Here is an 18809-nt window from a genome sequence, read left to right as displayed (position 1 = left end):
CAGACATAGTTCAGATAGTTCCCAAATTTGTTTACCACAATTTAACAAATAATTAAATTTTATATGTCCAGTAGGCAAATAGACAAAATTTTGGCCATTTCTTTGTTTTCTTTCTTCTTCAAAATGCTTATTTGCAGATAAATGTTACATCTTAGGAGGAAGAAATTCAGGACTTTGTTACTCAAATTCGATAATTTAGCTGATTTTTCTACATATTCTCTTAATAATAAATTAGAGACTACATCGTTGTAGCTAGCGCATTTGCAAGTCATTGTCTTCACAATCTTGACCAGCTCCAGGTGATGTCAAGAACAATGAACGTTATCACCTGGGCAGCTGGGATCGGGAAGAAACTTGCAAGGGGGTAAAATTGGGACTACGAGGACTAAATTTGATTATCTTTAACTTGGCCCTTAGGCGGATGTGGAATTCAGACATTTACCCCATCCTAACAGAACCATAGTCTCAGACATAGTTCAGATAATTCCCAGTGCCAACAGAGTCCAAGACAGCTATCTTAGTCTCCACAGGCTGTACCAGAGTTCGAATATTTGTGTTCCTCCAAATTCATGTTGAAACCTAATCCACATTGTGGTAGTGTTACGAGGTGGAGTCTTTAGGAAGTGTTTAGTCCATGAGGGTGGAACTCTCATGGATATGATTCGTACCCTCATAGAAGAGGCTTGAGGGAGCCTTCTTCCCCTTCCACCACATGAAGATGTAACAACAAAGTGCCATCTTTGAAGTGGAGAGCAGGCATTCACAAGATACTGAAGCTGCTGTCACCTTGATCTTGGACTTCCAGCCTCCAGAGCTATACACAAGAAATTTCTGTTGTTTATAAGTTGCCCAACCTAAGATATTTTGTTATAGAAGCCCCAACAGATTAAGATAGGCTGCCATAACAAAATACCATGGACTAAGTGGTTTAAACAACATAAATTTATTTCCTCTTAGTTCTAGGGACTGAAAGCCCAAGATCAAGTTGCCAGCAGGAAAAGAGACAGAGGGAGGAAGGGAGACAGAGACAGAGAGAGACAGAGGGAGAGAGAGAGAGAGAGAAAAGGAGAGGAGAGGAGAGGAAAAGAGAGAGAGAAAGAGAGTGAAAGCAAGGGAGGGAGAGAGCTAGGTCTCTCTGGTTTCTTTTCTTAAAAGGATATTAATCCTATGGAACTGGGGTCCCACCCTTATGACCTCAATTAACCTTCATTACTTCCTTAGCAGTTTCGTCTCCAAATACAGCCACACTGGAGGATAGGGCTACAACATATGTATTTTATATGGATAAACATTTAGGCCATCATACCAGCCAACAGGGCAGAGTAAGAATCCCCACCCAAAGCAGTCATAAGCATAAATAACATATTATCACTGTGATTTAAAGTCATTAATAAATCCACTTCTAACTATATTCTAGTTGGTCCTGAGGTCTATGTGGAAACTGTTAAGATGTATAGAGAATATCATGACCTATGTCAGAGTTGCGACTCTTCCAATAGAAAATAACAAGTGTCAGTAGAAGATCATGAGAATTTCATGAGACACAACTACCTCCATGCTGGTGAGACAGGGATTACTGAAACAGCACTCCTGGGATTAGGATTGACTATGGACCTGATAGGTTTCACCACAGGTGTATTTCATTAATCACTTTAACTGGAAGGAGGGCCTAGATATCGTTTATAGTTATTCACTCATTGTGACTTTGTTGCTTTCTTTAGTGCATTCACCACTTCTAAGAAAATGTGGGGAGAAAGGTGAGAAGATTAGGAAGTGAGTCAGTATGCTTAAAATCATATAACCAGCTAATGATAGAAGTGAGACTAAGACCAAAGTCTCTAGACTTCCAAGTTTCATACTTCTTCTGCTCTATTCCACTTTTATTTCGAAGAGGGGTTGCCATTGTCTGAACAAAAATCCTAACTCTACTTTATGTCTCTAAAATACTTTTGGGGGCTTAGAGTGTGAAATAACTTCTGCAATGATAATAATAGGAGCACACTATCTTGAGAACTTATTATGTGCTATGCACTTCCAGTGTATGATATTATTTAATTCTCTAAACAACTCTGGGTAGTGGACACTGTTAACATTTTCATTTTCTAGGTGAAAAACAAAAAGGTTTAGAGGAGAATTAGATGTCACACCCAAGAAGTGGCAAATCCAAGGTTCAAATCTAGTTTAACTGAGTACAGAGTCAAAGATTATAACTAGGAAACTATAGACTATGTGCCCTTATATAGCAGAAACGGTGTTTTATTTAGATCTTTTTGGTATTTTCATATTTATCATGTATCAATATGTCATTTGACCTCTACTATCTAAAGGACATGCCTATTTTCCCCTAAATGATAAATAAAACAATAACAAAAGTAGTTTATTCTCCCTCTTCCTCACAGAATTTCAAAAACACATACTTCTCAGAGACAAAATTAGGCATTATTCCCTGAAAGAATGAACAATTCAGTATCCTACATTTTCCAGAAACAATCTCCCAATCAAAAAAAAAAAAAAAAAAAATGCGACTGACAGCTTAAGGAGAAAGAGAGGTTGAAAGACATGTCTCAAAATTACCCATTACCCAAGTTTAGTAATAGTAAGACATCAAATGTACACTTGGTCTCTTTACCTCCCCAGTTTAGAGAGTTTCAATGATCCCCAGAGGCACATGAACCTACGGTGCTAAGTAATAGTCTCAAAATTCAGAGATTCCCTCTCACAGCCCATCTTCACTACTGACTCACTGCATAATTTGCTAAAACCAAGTTGTTCACTCACTGAGATGGATTGAGAGAAATAACATTCCTAATTTTTAAAGCTGTGAGAAGACAACAATGCTATCTGGGCAAAACACACAAAAAAGTGCTTTACAGACATAAGCAGTTTAGTTTTGTAATCAAATAAAACTTGCAACAACAAATTGTCTGACACATAGCTAACGGTATGATTCGTCATTGTCTGTCTGTGTTGTAATTTGACCTAAATTGTGAGCAGTTTGTGTAAATCTCTGTATTTCTTAGGGATGAACTATCTCTTAATATTTGTATAGCACTTTAAAGTTTATAATGCACTTTACCGTAGATTATCTTATTATCTCACATGAGAAGGTCTAATGAGCTCAGTAAATGTTAGCGTAATTTAAATCACTCAAAGCCACGTTAGAAAAGCTAGGTAGACATCATTAATTCCTTCTATGAATGAGGAAGGTGAGACATACAGCTTCTTTTTTTAAAATTATTATTATTATTTTACTTTAAGTTCTAGGGTACATGTGCATAACGTGCAGGTTTGTTACATATGTATACTTGTGCCATGTTGGTGTGCTGCACCCATCAACTTGTCAGCACCCATCAAACTCGTCCTTTACATCAGGTATAACTCCCAATGCAATCCCTCCCTCCTCCCCCCTCTTCATAATAGGCCCCAGTATGTGATGTTCCCCTTCCCGAGTCCAAGTGATCTCATTGTTCAGTTCCCACCTATGAGTGAGAACATGCGGTGTTTGGTTTTCTGTTCTTGTGATAGTTTGCTGAGAATGATGGTTTCCAGTTGCATCCATGTCCCTACAAAGGACACAAACTCATCCTTTTTTTATGGCTGCATAGTATTCCATGGTGTATATGTGCCACATTTTCTTAATCCAGTCTGTCACTGATGGACATTTGGGTTGATTCCAAGTCTTTGCTATTGTGAATAGTGCCGCAATGAACATACGTGTGCATGTGTCTTTATAGCAGCATGATTTATAATCCTTTGGGTATATACCCAGTAATGGGATGGCTGGGTCATATGGTACTTCTAGTTCTAGATCCTTGAGGAATCGCCATACTGTTTTCCATAATGGTTGAACTAGTTTACAATCCCACCAACAGTGTAAAAGTGTTCCTATTTCTCCACATCCTCTCCAGCACCTGTTGTTTCCTGACTTTTTAATGATTGCCATTCTAACTGGTGTGAGATGGTATCTCATTGTGGTTTTGATTTGGATTTCTCTGATGGCCAGTGATGCTGAGCATTTTTTAATGTGTCTGTTGGCTGCATAAATGTCTTCTTTTGGGAAGTGTCTGTTCATATCTAGTGGTTTGTAGTTCTCCTTGAAGAGGTTCTTTACATCCCTTGTAAGTTGGATTCCTAGGTATTTTATTCTCTTTGAAGCAGTTGTGAATGGAAGTTCATTCATGATTTGGCTCTCTGTTTTTCTGTTACTGGTGTATAAGAATGCTTGTGATTTTTGCACATTGATTTTGTATCCTGAGACTTTGCTGAAGTTGCTTATCAGCTTAAGGAGATTTTGGGCTGAGATGATGGGGTTTTCTAAATATACAATCATGTCATCTGCAAACAGGGACAATTTGACTTCTTCTTTTCCTAACTGAATACCCTTTATTTCTTTCTCTTGCCTGATTGCCCTGGCCAGAACTTCCAACACTATGTTGAATAGGAGTGATGAGAGAGGGCATCCCTGTCTGACATACAGCTTCTTTGTGATTGGGCCAAACTAAAGTCAAAGGCATTTGACATCTGGTGATGAGTGTTCTTTCTTATACCATGTCACCTTTCACATAGTCAAACATAGCAAACAGTGCCTTGTGGAGGTGAAGAATGGGTAAAATTAAATTTAAAATGATAGCGTCTGAGATGTCCCTCTGTAGTTTAGTTTCCTTTGTATGTTTCAAGTGGTTTATCCTTCAATTCCTTAAGGCAGATCTCTTTTTTGTGTGTTGTTTGAGATTTCAGAGAGAGAGAGAAAAAAAGAGAGAGACAGATACAAACATGCACCTCTCAGAAGACTACTGCTAGCTGTTAATAGTAAAAACCGAGCATTTCCTTTTTGTAGAGTGCTTTGTAGATGTCAGAGTTTTTCTCTTAGGTGAATGGCAAAAGTTCGAACATCTTTGCTGTCACAGGACACTATTCATAATCTGGTTCTTCCCCACTTCCCTGGTATCAAACCCCTCGCTCCTCCAGACATACTCTGTCCTAGCTACACAAAACAAAACTTATAGTATGTTCTTGAAAGTATTAAGCTATCTTATACTTCAATAATCTCACACATGCTGTTCCCTTTGCCTTGGCTGCCTCTCCTCTGCTTTATCCAAAGTTTCCAAGGCTTCCATTCTTCTTCTTCATCCTCAATTATTATAGTACCCTGAAGGTGGTTTTAAGAAACGCTGTCCCTAGATTCTATGCTAGGCCAGTTGTATCTGACATCTATATTTATAAAAACTTTCCTATTTGATTCTGGTGCCTGTGAGGGTTGAGTATCATTATTCACATCTCTGACTATCCCATTAATCCTTCAATTCTTCAAGGGGATGGAGTATGTTATTCAATTTTGTATTCCCAGAACCTAGCATGGAGTCAGACTCATTTATTAGTCCTTCTTTCTTTGTCTCAGAAACAGGGCTATTTGGACATGCCAAAGGATGCTAGAGTTTCACATGCTTCCCTTTTTTTTTTTTCAACGCTATTTGTAGTCATTTATTAAAAAATGAGGCAGCTTTACATGTACCCATAGACATGAAACATTCCTTGCCTCTGTTATCTATGTCCACCAGAATGGCATGTTACACATTATCCAAAATTTAGTGACTTAACACAATAAATATGTATTTATCTTAATCATCTGTAGGTTGATGATTTAGGCTGTGCAGTTCTCATTTTAGCTGGGCTTGCTTGCATATGAGTGGATCAGCTGGATGTTGGCCAAAGTGATCAAAGGAGAATCATTTCCCCTTCTATCACCAAATGTGCCATCATACCTTCATTGATGCCCATACGTTGTGCCTTCTCTTGGGTCATAGCAGGTGTGTTGTCCTGGTTCCTGCCTAAAGATCACCCTCTATGAGGTTATCTATTCAATGACTTGACTCTGTAATTGTCCCCTCTCTTGCATCACCTACTTATCCTTCTGTTATATTATTCATTTGAAAACATGCTGCATTGCTTTGCATCTAAACAAAATACATTCTGTTAACCCACTGACCCGTATCTCTTTCAGCAAAAATTCAAAGTTATCTATATCAACTTTCTTCACTTCCTCACCTTCCATTCTTCCTTGAACCCCTTATGTCAAGTTGTTGTTCCCACAGATCCACTGATACTGCTTTTGCCAGTGTCCTCAGTGATTCCATGTTGCCCCATCAAATGTTTCCTTCTTTGTACTCATCTTACTCAGCTTCTTGGAAGCAGTTGGCAGATTTGATTACTCCAAACTCTTTGAAACTCTTTCTTTACTTGGCTTCAGGGAAAACACCCTCCTTGTTTTCCGCCTACCTCACTGGTAACTACCACTCATCTTTGTGGGCTGAAACTTTTTTATCTTACTGGCCCTTAAATGTTAGAGTGTTCCAGGCTCAGTCCTCGAATTTCTTCTCTTTTCTATTTTTTCTAACTTTTATTATAGGTTCAGGGGTACATGTGCAGACTGGCACATAAGTAATCTGTGTGTCACAGGTGTTTGGTGTCCCCAGGTAATAAGCATAGTATACAATAGTTAGTTTTTCTATCTTCTCCCTCCTCCTATATTCCATGCTCAAGTAGGTCCTGGTGTCTGTTGTTCCTTCTTTGTGTTCATTTGTACTTGATGATTAGCTCCCTCTTATAAGTGAGAACATGCAGTGTTTGGTTTTCTGTTCCTGCATTAGTTTGCTTAGAATAATGGCCTCTAGCTCCATGCATGTTGCTACAAAGGACATGCTCTCATTCTTTTTATGACTGTAGTATTCCATGGTATATACTTACCACATTTTCTTTATCCAGTCTACTGTTGATGGGCATGTGGGTTGATTCCATGTCTTTGCTACTGGGATTAGTGTGGCCATGGACACACACATGCATGGATCCTTATGGTAGAAGGATTTATATTATTTTGGGTTCATACCCAATAATGGGATTGCTTTGTTGAATGGTAATTCTGTTTTGGATTCTTTGAAAAAGTGCCCCACTGCTTTCTACAATGGCTGAACCAATTTACATTCCCACCAGAAGTGTATAAGCATTCTCTTTTGTCTGCAATCATGGCAGCATCTGTTATTTTTAGACTTTTTAATAATGCTCATTCTGATTGGTGAAATGGTATTTCAATGTGGTTTTGAATTTCATTTCTCTAATGATTACTGATGTTGAACATTCTTTCATATGCTTCTTGGCCACATGTATGTCTTCTTTTAAAAAGTGTCTGTTTATGTCCTTTGCTCACTTTTTAATGGTTTTTTTTTTTTTTTGGTGACAATTTGATTACACTCCTTATACATTCTGCATATTAGACCTTTTTCAGATGCATAGTTTGCAAATATTTTCTCCCATTCTGTAGGTTGTGTGTTTACTCTGTTGTCAGTTCATTTTGCTGTGCAGGAGCTCTTCAGTTTAACTAGGTCTTATTTGTAAATTTTTGTTTTTGTTGCAATTGCTTTTGGTGTCTTTGTCATAAAATCTTTTCCAGGTCCTATGTTCAGAATGGTATTTCCTAGGTTATCTTCCAGAGTTCTTATATTTTTAGGCTTTACATTTAAGTCTTTAATCCATCTGAAGTTGATTTTTGTATATAGTATAAGGAAGGGGTCCAGTTTCCGTCTTCTGCATATGCTTAGTCATTCCAGCACCATTTATTGAATAACAATTCCATTCACACCATTGCTTGTTTTCTCCAACTCTGTTGAAGATCATTTGGTTGTAGGTGTGTGCCATTTCAAGTAAGTTAGAGTAGGTGTATGATTCAAAATCTATTCATGATCCCTGACCTGAACCCTTGAGTTGATGACATAAATTTGTGTTCAGCTGTTTTGGCTGGTCAATTTCTCTGCTACAGAACTTCCAGTATTCCCTGGCTTTAGCACTACATTTATATAAATGAAACACAACTACCTGGTTCCCCATTTCAAAACTTGGCTTAGCTCTCAACAAGGAAAAGGAAATAAGTGTTGATTGCATTTCATGAGGACATCCTATACTCCTATGTCAAATTTGAAGCTTATAGAAATAGGCTCGAGTAGGAAATGTAATCTAATTATATGTATTTTCATTCCACTGATATTCACAGGTATCATTGTCCTGTTCAGACTTAGGCACTATGGTCGGGTCACTATCTCAGGCCTATACCTAGATACCTTTGGGCTATGAAAATGGTTGGGCTTGACTTTTACAGTTCAGCATCACCACAAGGCAAAGAGGCCCTGTATAGACAGCTGACTCAAAGGCATGCAAGACAAGTAATGCAGAACCATACTCAAACTGTGGCTTGGAGGTGAGCCCAGTTACACCCGTTACCTTCTAATTTTTGTTATGCTATTGTGGTAATGTGAATTTGGGTAAGTGAACTCAGATCTTTGTACCCGTTGTTCCCAGTTTGTAGAATGAAGCTATTGAGCCAGAGGATTCTAAAGACCATTCTGGCCCTAAAACTGATTCTGACACATTTGTGGAATGACAAGAAGGCAGAGATTAATATTTCTATCATATAAGTGAGTGATCTGGGGCTTTTTAATTTCAAAGATATTGACAAGAATTATTCAGCTAGTAAGTGGTGAGGTCAGGATTAAACCTAGAACTTCTGACCAGAATACCACAAAATGTTTTACCAGACCGCATGTATTCTAGTGAAATTTTAGTTTTCAGGTTATAAAGGAAAGATGAGTAAATTTATCAATCTTAGAAAATTTGGGTTTGGAGAATGATGTAGGAGAATTGATTGAAAGTTCACTAAAATCCCTGAAAATCTTTAGGGCAACCTGGAAGACGTCCAAGCTCAGTGGTGACTTCAAACACCATAGATTAGTTTTGCCTGTTTTTGACATTTATATAAACAGAATATAGGTTATTTAACTCAACGTTATGTTTATGAGTTTCAACTATGTTTTTTTTTTTGCAAAAGTTCACTCTCATTTTGTATAGTATAAATTCTATTATATAAATATAATACAATTAATTACTTTGCTTTGTTGATGACATATATTTGTCTTTCTTTCCATTATTTGGCTTTTACTAATGGTGCTGAGATAAACATATTTATGCATGTCTTTTGGTTTCTTCATACATTTCTGTTGAATATATACCTAGAATTTTATTGAGCTTTTAGTGCATTCTGACATACCCAATTTTTTAGAGTCATTCTAAATATTGACATACCTACTCCAGTTTCAGTTAAACCACATCCTTGCTGACATGTACTATTGTTAGACTATTTAATTCTTAATTTTAAAACACTACAAATAAGCTTTATTTTTGTATTCTGTGTAAGAAATGAAGATGCTCTAGCATAGTTTATCTAGAAGCTGTATTATTTTAACTGTCTCATTTTTCTCTCCAGTCAATCTGGAGGAGTGAGGGTAAATATTTATTTGATGGATGTCCAATTGACCCATCTCTGTGTTGAAGAGACTATCAGATTGCCACTGTGCTGCATTGTTATTTTTGTCATATATTGGCACACTTTTATAGGCCTATTTCTGGACTCTCTCTTTTGCTACATGATGTATTTTGGCTGTATCCCCACCCAAATCTCATCTTGTATTGAAACTCCCACAATTCCCGTGTGTCGTGGGAGGAACCTGGTGGGAAGCAACTGAATCATGAGGTCAGGTCTTTCCCATGCTGTTCTTATGATAGTGAATAAGTCTCATGAGATCTGATGGTTTCAAAAATGGAACTCTCCCTGCACAAGCTCTCTTTTATTTGCCTGATGCCACCCATGTAAAACATGACTTGCTCTTCCTTGCCTTCTGCCATGATTATGAGGTTTCCAAGTCACATGGAACTGTAAGTCTAATTAAATCTCTTTTTTTGGTAAATTGCCCAGTCTCGGGTATGTTTTTATCAGAAGTGTGAAAAATGGACTAATACACTACATTTATCTGTTTGCCTTTGTACTATCTGAAATACTGTAGCATTATAATAATTCAATATCCAATAGAGTAAGTCCTCCAGTTTTAGCCCTTTGTATGTTTACATCTATCTTATTGTCCATTTATTTACTTCCACCATAAAAACTGAGTCTGGGATTGCATTTAGTATATAAATCTATGAAGTAAAAATTAAAATCTTTACAAGAGTTATAATTGAAGAGCCTGGCAAATCACAATTAACTTAGGTCTTTGATTTCTCTTAATCATGCACAGTTTTAGTGTTCTACATAAGTCTTGCACATAATTCACAGATTTATTCCTAGATTTTTGATATTATTATACATATAATAATATGTATCTTTCAAATACTCATGTTCTATTTTTTGTTGCTAGTATTTAAAAATACAGTTGATTTTTTTAAATATTGCCCTTTTGTCCAAGCACCTCATCAAATGTATTTTTTTTGTAATAGTTTTACTCTGTACATTCTTTTGAATTTTCTATGTATATGATAATATCATCTATGAATAGGGCAGTTTTATTTCATCAAGTCCTTTTAAATAATATTTACGAGAAGTGACTGTAAACAAGCATTTTATCTCCTCACAAGTTCAGAAGGAAAGTGATCTTTATTTCACTATTCAGAATGAAGTTTGCTAGATTTTTATATTTTGTTAATAACATGCTTCTATTCTCAGTTTTAGAGATTGCATCATGAATGATTGTTGGTTTTATAAAATGATTTTTTCGTGTCTATTGAGATTATATGTTTTTCTTCTTCGGTTGTTCATATGGTGACTTACCTGATTTTGAATCTTTAAAAGCAATAAAGTTAACTTAGTCATAGGATATTACCTCTCCCATGTTATGGTATCACTGTATTTGATTTTCCTCTTCTTCCTCCTTTCTATCTTCTTTCCTTTTCTCTTCCTTCTTTTAAAAGTTTGGCACATAATTTCATTAGAGAGGAAGTCTATACTTTTCATTTAACTTCCTTATCTTTTGTTATCAGGATTAGGCTGACTTCATAAGAAAAGTTGGTGTGTGAAAATATCAATGTATTTTTTAAGATACATTGAATCATAAGGCACATTCAACAAGTAAAATATTACAATATATTAATAAAAGCAGAGATATTTTAAAGAGCATCAGAGGCATATTTTTTAAAGGGTCATGGCATTTGCTCAGGGAGTATACAAGGAAGTTAATCTGTAATCTGAGAAGGGCTACCTGGAAGCCAGGTATGTTCAACATGGAGGCTCCATCTTTCCTTTTATTTGTCATCACATGTACAGCAAAGAAGCAGGCAACATGGCACTGGCCAGGTAGAGAACCCATCTTCATAATCAAATGTTAGGGTGGGGTGGCCAACTTCTTTGGGTGCTATGCAAATGGCATACCTGGTTAGGCCAATCTTGTGTGCCCTAGGTAAATCTGACACTCTCTTGCTCCTGCTCCTGCCATGGGAGATGCTTGCTCCCTGCTTTGCCTTCTGCCATGATTGGAAGCTTCCCAAGGTTCTCCCCAGAAACAGAAGCAGCTGTGCTACAGCCTGCAGAACCACGAGTCAATTAAACCTCTTTTCTTCATAAATTACCCAGTCTCAGGTAGTTCTTTATTGCCATGTGAGAACAGACTTAAAAAAGCAACCGGCTATTGTTTTCAAGGGATGATGCCATATCGAGTGCACAATGTCATTCTGTACTGTAAGCAGTTGGGGCTTGAACAGCAGCTGTGACATTGTTGAAAAAGAGGTGATGCTCTTGGTCCTGTTCATACCATTCATCCTCATGTTAAGTCTGCTCATAAGGCCATTATGTCAGCCCTAAAGGTGGTTAAGATGAAAGATTGGCTGATACCCATGGGACATGTCATCATGTCAGCCTGGCTGTTGAGAAAGTCCTAAGTTCGTTTAGGTGATTAATACGAAACACAAAATTTTGCATGCTGTGTGCCTACTCCAAAATTCTCACTCACATACTTCTAAAGGCTTTCTCATCCTTCATTTTTCAGTATTATTACTCCTGGAACACCAGTAGGCTAGCTGCCTTTTCCCAAAAGTCATTGCACACTCTAACCTCAGACCAAGCTCCCTCCAAATGAAGTGGGTGGTCAACTGTGTTACTCATACCCCTGATTACAAGAAGGATTTCCCAATGCTACAATCCTCACTAAATGGGGTTGTAATGTAGAAGGTGTCAATTCCCAGCAATTGATAAGCATTACTGCAGTACATTTTTGAATGATGCCCAAGTCAGTATCCATCAGTTGGCCATAGGGAATCCCCATTCTATGGTGCAATCAGTTTGCTTTAAGCAAGAAGTACCAGTGCATCCGAGGTAGATGCCATAGACCGCCTATTTCTGTAATTTAATTATATCATCAATATATACTCAAGCCTGATCCCAAATGTATGACTTCTCTTACTTAATGAATTCTGGCTGTGCCCACAAATATTATCTGATAAAATGGATCTGATAACACTAACATCAGAATAGGCTTCTGAGGCCATGTATTCATTTTGCATTCCATATTCAAATACTCAGTCTCAGTAAGATTCAAGTAGCATGCCAAGGTTATTTTTTCAAACCAAAAGTAATTTTCTGATGTGGAGGGCATAATTTTACTCCAGAAACCAAGAGATCTGTACTTTATATCTTCTATTGGGGCTTGACAAGATAAGGATCCTTATCTGTCACTCTAGCACAGTATTTCTCAACTGGGGGCTATTTTACCTCCCAGGAGGAAGTTGTCACTATCTATAGATGTTTTTGGTTGTCACAACTTGAATGGGGATTGCTACCGGCATCCAGTGGGTAGAAACCAGAGATGCTGCTAAACGTCCTACCATACACTGGATACTTCTTTCTCCACAACAACAAAAATAATCAAGCTCAAAATGTGAATAGTACTGTGGTTGAGAAACTGGTCTAGCACTACTGAATCTAATGCATTCTATGACTTGAGGTTGGACAGATTGTACTGTATCCTAGACCTGCTGCAAATATTTCCTTTGTTCTTGACCATACTTGAAACTTGAAGGATTCCAGGTCATTCAATACATGGATTGGAGCAGTTTTCTAAGTATGATGAATGCTGTCTCCAAAGTCCCCTGTCCTCCTTCAAAAAGCTCATAATGTGCTGCGAGAGATGTGAAGTGTAACAGTTGTGTTGACCTCAGAGGGAATCTCTCCGTATTTTCTGAACCATGTATGAGCCTTAAAAAGTTTACCACATTCATTCTCTACTCATTGGGTCAAATTCTCATTCTGTGAAGAACTTCAGGATGATTAAGGTTCCATAGAACTACTTTATGACAAAGAGAAGAAAATTACATTGCTTTGGGCCAAGATAGTAAAAGGCAGTAGAAGTGTACTGTTGTCCACCATTGCGTAATGGTGAACAATTGTTGAGTCTTCCTGATGATAGAGAACAAGAAAAACCATCATTCACAAAGTCATTATAAATTATGCAACAGAAATTGTGTTAATCTGTTACAGTAAAGACTAGACCACATTTTGAACAGCGTCTGAAATTGGAACCAACACTTGGTTATGTTTATAGAATTTCACTATCATTTGCTGCAATTCATCTGCTTTTTTGCAGAGACTAGAGAGATGAATTGAATATGGGTATAGTAAGTATCTTGTATTTGTTAAATTTTAGTGATCCTAATCTTCAGTTTTTCCTGAATTGCTCTGTTTCCTTTATTTTCTTGGCACAGGAGAAATAGGGCATGTTGAGGGCTTTCCACTTGACTCTTTTATGATGGCCCTTACTCTACGAGTCAAGAAAGCAATGTAAGTTCCTGCCAGGTGTTACGTATATCAATCCTAATTTTACATGTAAGAAACGTGAAGATAATCACAAGGTGGGTTCACAGGAATTAGACATAATATGAGAGATTGGGTTCAAAATTCCATGCTACATGCAGGGCCAAGAATTAGGTGAGGCAAGCAAATCACTTAGGAAACAAAATCTGAGGAGAAAATTATTCTCAGGGTTGTGAAAGTACAAAGCCCGCACATGCATAACACGAGAGTGAGTGCTTTCTTAACATTTGTTTCCTAGACATCTCATTCACCTTACCCTGGTCTCAGTCCTAATCACCTGACCTGTAAGTCCCACTGTAAACCTAAGAGATTATATCTCACAGTATCTCATGGTTTAAAACATCTCTAATGCACAATCACCTGGGAAACTGAAGAATATGAGAAAAGGAATATTTATTGCATATACTTGTGGTCTTTTTCAAAAGCAACCATCCTCCACTTTGATCAGTGGGTTCTGGCTTCGTGAACTGACTTCAACCTAAAAACAAGAAACCGTACATTTTTTTGATTGTCACAACTGATCTAAGTCTTTTGCTTCCTCTCCCTCTCCCTATTTCTCTCTCTCTCCCCCTCTCTGTCTCTCTCCCCCTCTCTCCCTCTCCCTTTCCCTCTCCCTCTCTCTCTCTCTCTCCCTTTCCATTTCCCTCTCCTCTCCCTATTTCTCTCTCTCTCTCTCTCTCTCTCCCCCTCCCCCTCCCTCTTCCCTCCCCCTCCCTCTCCCTCTCCCTCTCTCTCTCCCTATATATAGTGATTAGTACCCTCCTTAGCTGCCTCTAGATCTCGGTTCTATAAGCACCATAAATTACGTATTTTCTGTAGTTTCAGGATATGAGTCTTCTTTAAATCTGACATAGAAACTCCAGCTTTGAAAGCATGCCTTAAATTGCAATTGACTGCTAGAATCTAAGTTCTCCAGCTGTGTTCTCCTATTCTCCAGTGCTGTAAAAATAAGATATCTTCCTCCTAAATTCTTATAATTGTCATTGCCCTTATACTGACTAAATATCTTAGCTACTTGATCCCCCAATGCCTGCTGTCCCAGACTAATTTAGGATCAAGAAGTAAAATAGTCATCATAGGAATATATATTGATATGTTTATCTAAATTAAAAATTGAGTAATTAAAAAGTTAAAAGTAGATACATGACATTCTTTCTGACATAAAATATGTCTTATTTGCCTAATTGTTTTTGCTAATTAATTTATATGCAGGCATTTCCCATGAACCAAATGTTCAGCTCCAACATTTTCAAAAACATATTTCAAGCACAAGAAAAGATAAAAGCTCTTAATCCAAAATGTCATTTTTAAAAAAGCATTAAAATTAACATTATTTTATTTTTTCCCAATAATCTAAGTCTATCAAATTAAGCCAGATGTCTTTAAATTAAAAGTTGCCAGAAAAAAAACATAATAGTATTAGTCTTGGTACATTTTTTTGATACACATCTCAGATGCGTATTGTTGTTGTATTGTGTTGTGGTTCTCTGTTTCTTATAAAATTCAAGTAGGACCCAACTTCATGACCAAGGTGAGGTAAATGAGACACTTTGAGAGAAAATCTTAAGAAGGCATTTGGTTTCAGAGCCATGCAAGTGCACACCCTGCTCTTGCACGACCCCGACAAAGACTGCCTCCTTGCTTGTCTCCCCCTAACCCTGACCACAGTATGACACAATTAAAATGTTAACTGATAGATCATTAAAGATACCTTTTGATCTTATATCAGTTTGTAATTTTTGTTGTATAACTCAGAAGAGGTTCAAAGGAATGACTATCACTGCTCTAATGAAATGTCTACCTTTAGGAATGGACTTATTCTGGCATATGTGTATATCCATTTTATGCCAACTTTCCATATATGTGTGTGTATGTATACTTCATATAAATTGAGTATATATATGTATAATTTATGTATATAAATTGAAAAGTAGGCATAAAATGAATGCTCAATCCTGTCTTATTCTAGTAATAAATCATAATCATCCAAAGACAAACAGACATACTTCTATGTAATTGTCTGTATTAGTTTCTTACAGCTGCTGTAACAAATTACGGCAAGCTTCTTTGCTTAAAACAGCAGAAACTCAACATCTTACAGTTCTGCAGGTTAGGTATCTAAATGGGTCTTACAAGGCTAAAATCCAGTTATCTGCAAGGCTGTGTTCCTTCTGAATGCCCCAGATGTGAATCCCTTTCCTTGCCTTTTCCAACTCCCAGAGGTCACCGCATTCCTTGGCTCATCTCAGTTCTTCAAAGTGCATCATTCCAATACCTGCTGTGTCATCACAGCTTTTCTTTCTGCCTCTGACCCTTTTGTCTCCTTTTATAAGCACTCTTGTGATTATGTTGGATCCTCCCAGATAATCCAGGATCATCACTCCATCTCAAGATCTTTAATTTAATTGCATCTGAAAAGTCCCTTTACCATGTAAAGTAACATAATTACAGATTATGGGGATTAGAACATGAACATTTGTGAATGGGTTCTTATACTGTCTACCATAACCCCCTTCCACCTCACTGGAATGAATTTTAAATAAAATTTTACTATTTATATTAAAAATTCTTTATTAATGTTAATAATATTTTTGTTTAGGAAATCAATTTTTTACTAATACATGTTGATGTTTTAATCCAAAGGCATGGATTTAACATGATTTCTATGATTACAGAAAATTCAAAAAGTATAGTGTGCAGCCATATGTTTTCATTACAAAATGTATGATCAAAAGACAATATAACAATATTTTGTATAGAAAAATATACTACAAAAGGACAAAATTCATTTAGAAAGTGAAAGAAGTATATGTATTCAAAAGGAAATGAAATGATGCAATTTTCTAAATGTTACAGAAGACCTATTTCACTTAATATATAAACGGATAAAGACATGTGTCAGAGAATCAGTTATTTAAATTTCTTTGGCTATATTAAAAACACAAAGAAACTCTTATTTAAAAATGTATGTTTACAATATGCTAGGAATTATGTAATTTATAGTTATTTGATATTATGATAGAAATTTTTGGTCATAATATAAAACTGTATGATAGGTTACATAGTTTTCAAAATTATTTTGTAAGATAAATGAGCAAAAATTAGTGACCTCCAGCTATAGGCTATAATTATCATAGTGAAATATCATTCTACGTTTGGAGAATGCTCATCAGTACCAGAAATTGCTGCAAACAGAATTTGATGCATAATCAGTATGTAACCTACTTTCAGTCCCAGTCTATCCGCCTGAGTCTTCATTTATAAATGGTAGTAATAGCACCAGCTTTGTTCTCAGGGTTGTTGTCAATAACAAATGAGACACTTTGTCTAATTTTTTTCATAAACATATAGGATAAGCTGCAGTTATTAATGTTGCTTAATTTTATGACAGCAATAACCAGTAACAGGGCTTTTCCTTCACCCTGTGTTTTGGAGACAAATCTGCTATGAACCTGCTTATGAGGAGATCAAAAGATCAAGTAGGAAATCCTGACAAATGCTCTTCTTCTCACTCATTAAATTGCCCCTAAGGGGAGACTTCAAAGGGAATGACTGGTGACTGTTTACTGAGTTGCAATAGTTCAGGTCTTTGGAGATTTTTCTTTTGCACAAAATCTTTCAAAGGGAACTTTTAAAGGTTACATTGAAATATGTCATTCCTACTCCTCAATCTTCATGCCTCTGACCTCAGAAGGACACCAATAATAGCTTTGTGAAGGAGAATTTGCTACTCACTAGAGATATTGGCAATAATTACTTGGTGGGAAAAGCTAATGATTTTCTCACTTATAGGAAGACTGGCACTTCCACTCGTTGTTGTTCCTTTGGTAAATTGAATGGCTTTTCTTATGGTAATGTAGAGAATGAATGAACAGCACATTAAGGAGCTGTCTGAATAGGGAAATGTACTGACATTTCAGCATTATCTGAATTATGTGTTAAGAGTGGCTTAGTCAAATTAAAATGAATGACAGGTCAAAGCAAAAATTACAAGCTCTTTCTGATTACTCAGAATACATATTAAGTGTTCTCTAATTCTGAGAATCCAAAATGCATTAGACAATTTAGTTTACAGGGACAAGTTGTCATTATGGGGTTTGGGTAGGAGACCTGGAGAAATTTGAAGTTCTAACTCTCCATTCTAACTAAGCTTTGGCAAGCCAACTCTTGCTCTTCACTTTGCTACTTTATATCATTCCCATGTTTTGGTTAACTTTTTACATAGTACAGCTTTATAGTGGAAATGGCTTAAACTGGAGTTCCTGAGAATCTAATCCCCTTTCTACCTTTAATTTACTCCTTGACATGTGGTAAATCACTTTATTTCTCTAGTTCTCATTTATAAATTTCTGACAGTTGTGTCAGATCAATTCTTTTTTATAAGAAGCTACACGAATAATGATCATGTTATACAGAAACCACTCCCTTGGGCTGGGCTTGAGACTCGGGAAAGTCCCAGCTTTCCTGATTTTATAAGAAGGAAACCTCTTTTATGAACAGAACAGTAACTTTACTATTTGCTTTTCCACTCCAGAAAGCTATTAATTGGTGACATGGAGATTATTATAAGGCTAACCTTGAATGTGCTTTAATTAATTTAAAAAAATATATGTTTTGATTATGAAATGGTAGATGAAGGTGATAGACATCTAATGAGGAGAATAATGACCAGAGAGACATTATGACCTTCTGAATGACACAGCATCTTTGCAAATCATCTTGTGAGAAAAAAATGCTCAAAGTAAAAGGAAGCTGGGAAGTTCTAGATGGCTAAGAGTTCCTTGAGCTGACACTGGAGGTGTTAGAAGATGAAAGAAGCTAAAACTGAACCTTATAAAGGAAAGAGTAACGTGAAAACCTCTGGCCCATCTTCAGAAACTGATCTTTAGAAAACTTGCAACATATACAACCTCTTTTGAAAACACAAAGTCACAGGTCAATAGCTATATAAATTCCACACTAAAAGAAGGCTATGCAGATGAAATTCTGATTACCAAATGGAACAGAGAAGGTTATGCAGACCTGTGCTACCTATGATATATAAGCAAATAGTAAAGTTACAGGATGCCAACTCTGGAACTCACTTCATTTGCTGGGCTTGAAGCTGCATGTGGGAATGGTCATCAAGGGTCTT

This window comes from Theropithecus gelada, chromosome 16, assembly GCF_003255815.1.
Source record: "Theropithecus gelada isolate Dixy chromosome 16, Tgel_1.0, whole genome shotgun sequence".
NCBI lineage: Eukaryota > Metazoa > Chordata > Mammalia > Primates > Cercopithecidae > Theropithecus > Theropithecus gelada.
This window is presented reverse-complemented; position numbering follows the sequence as displayed.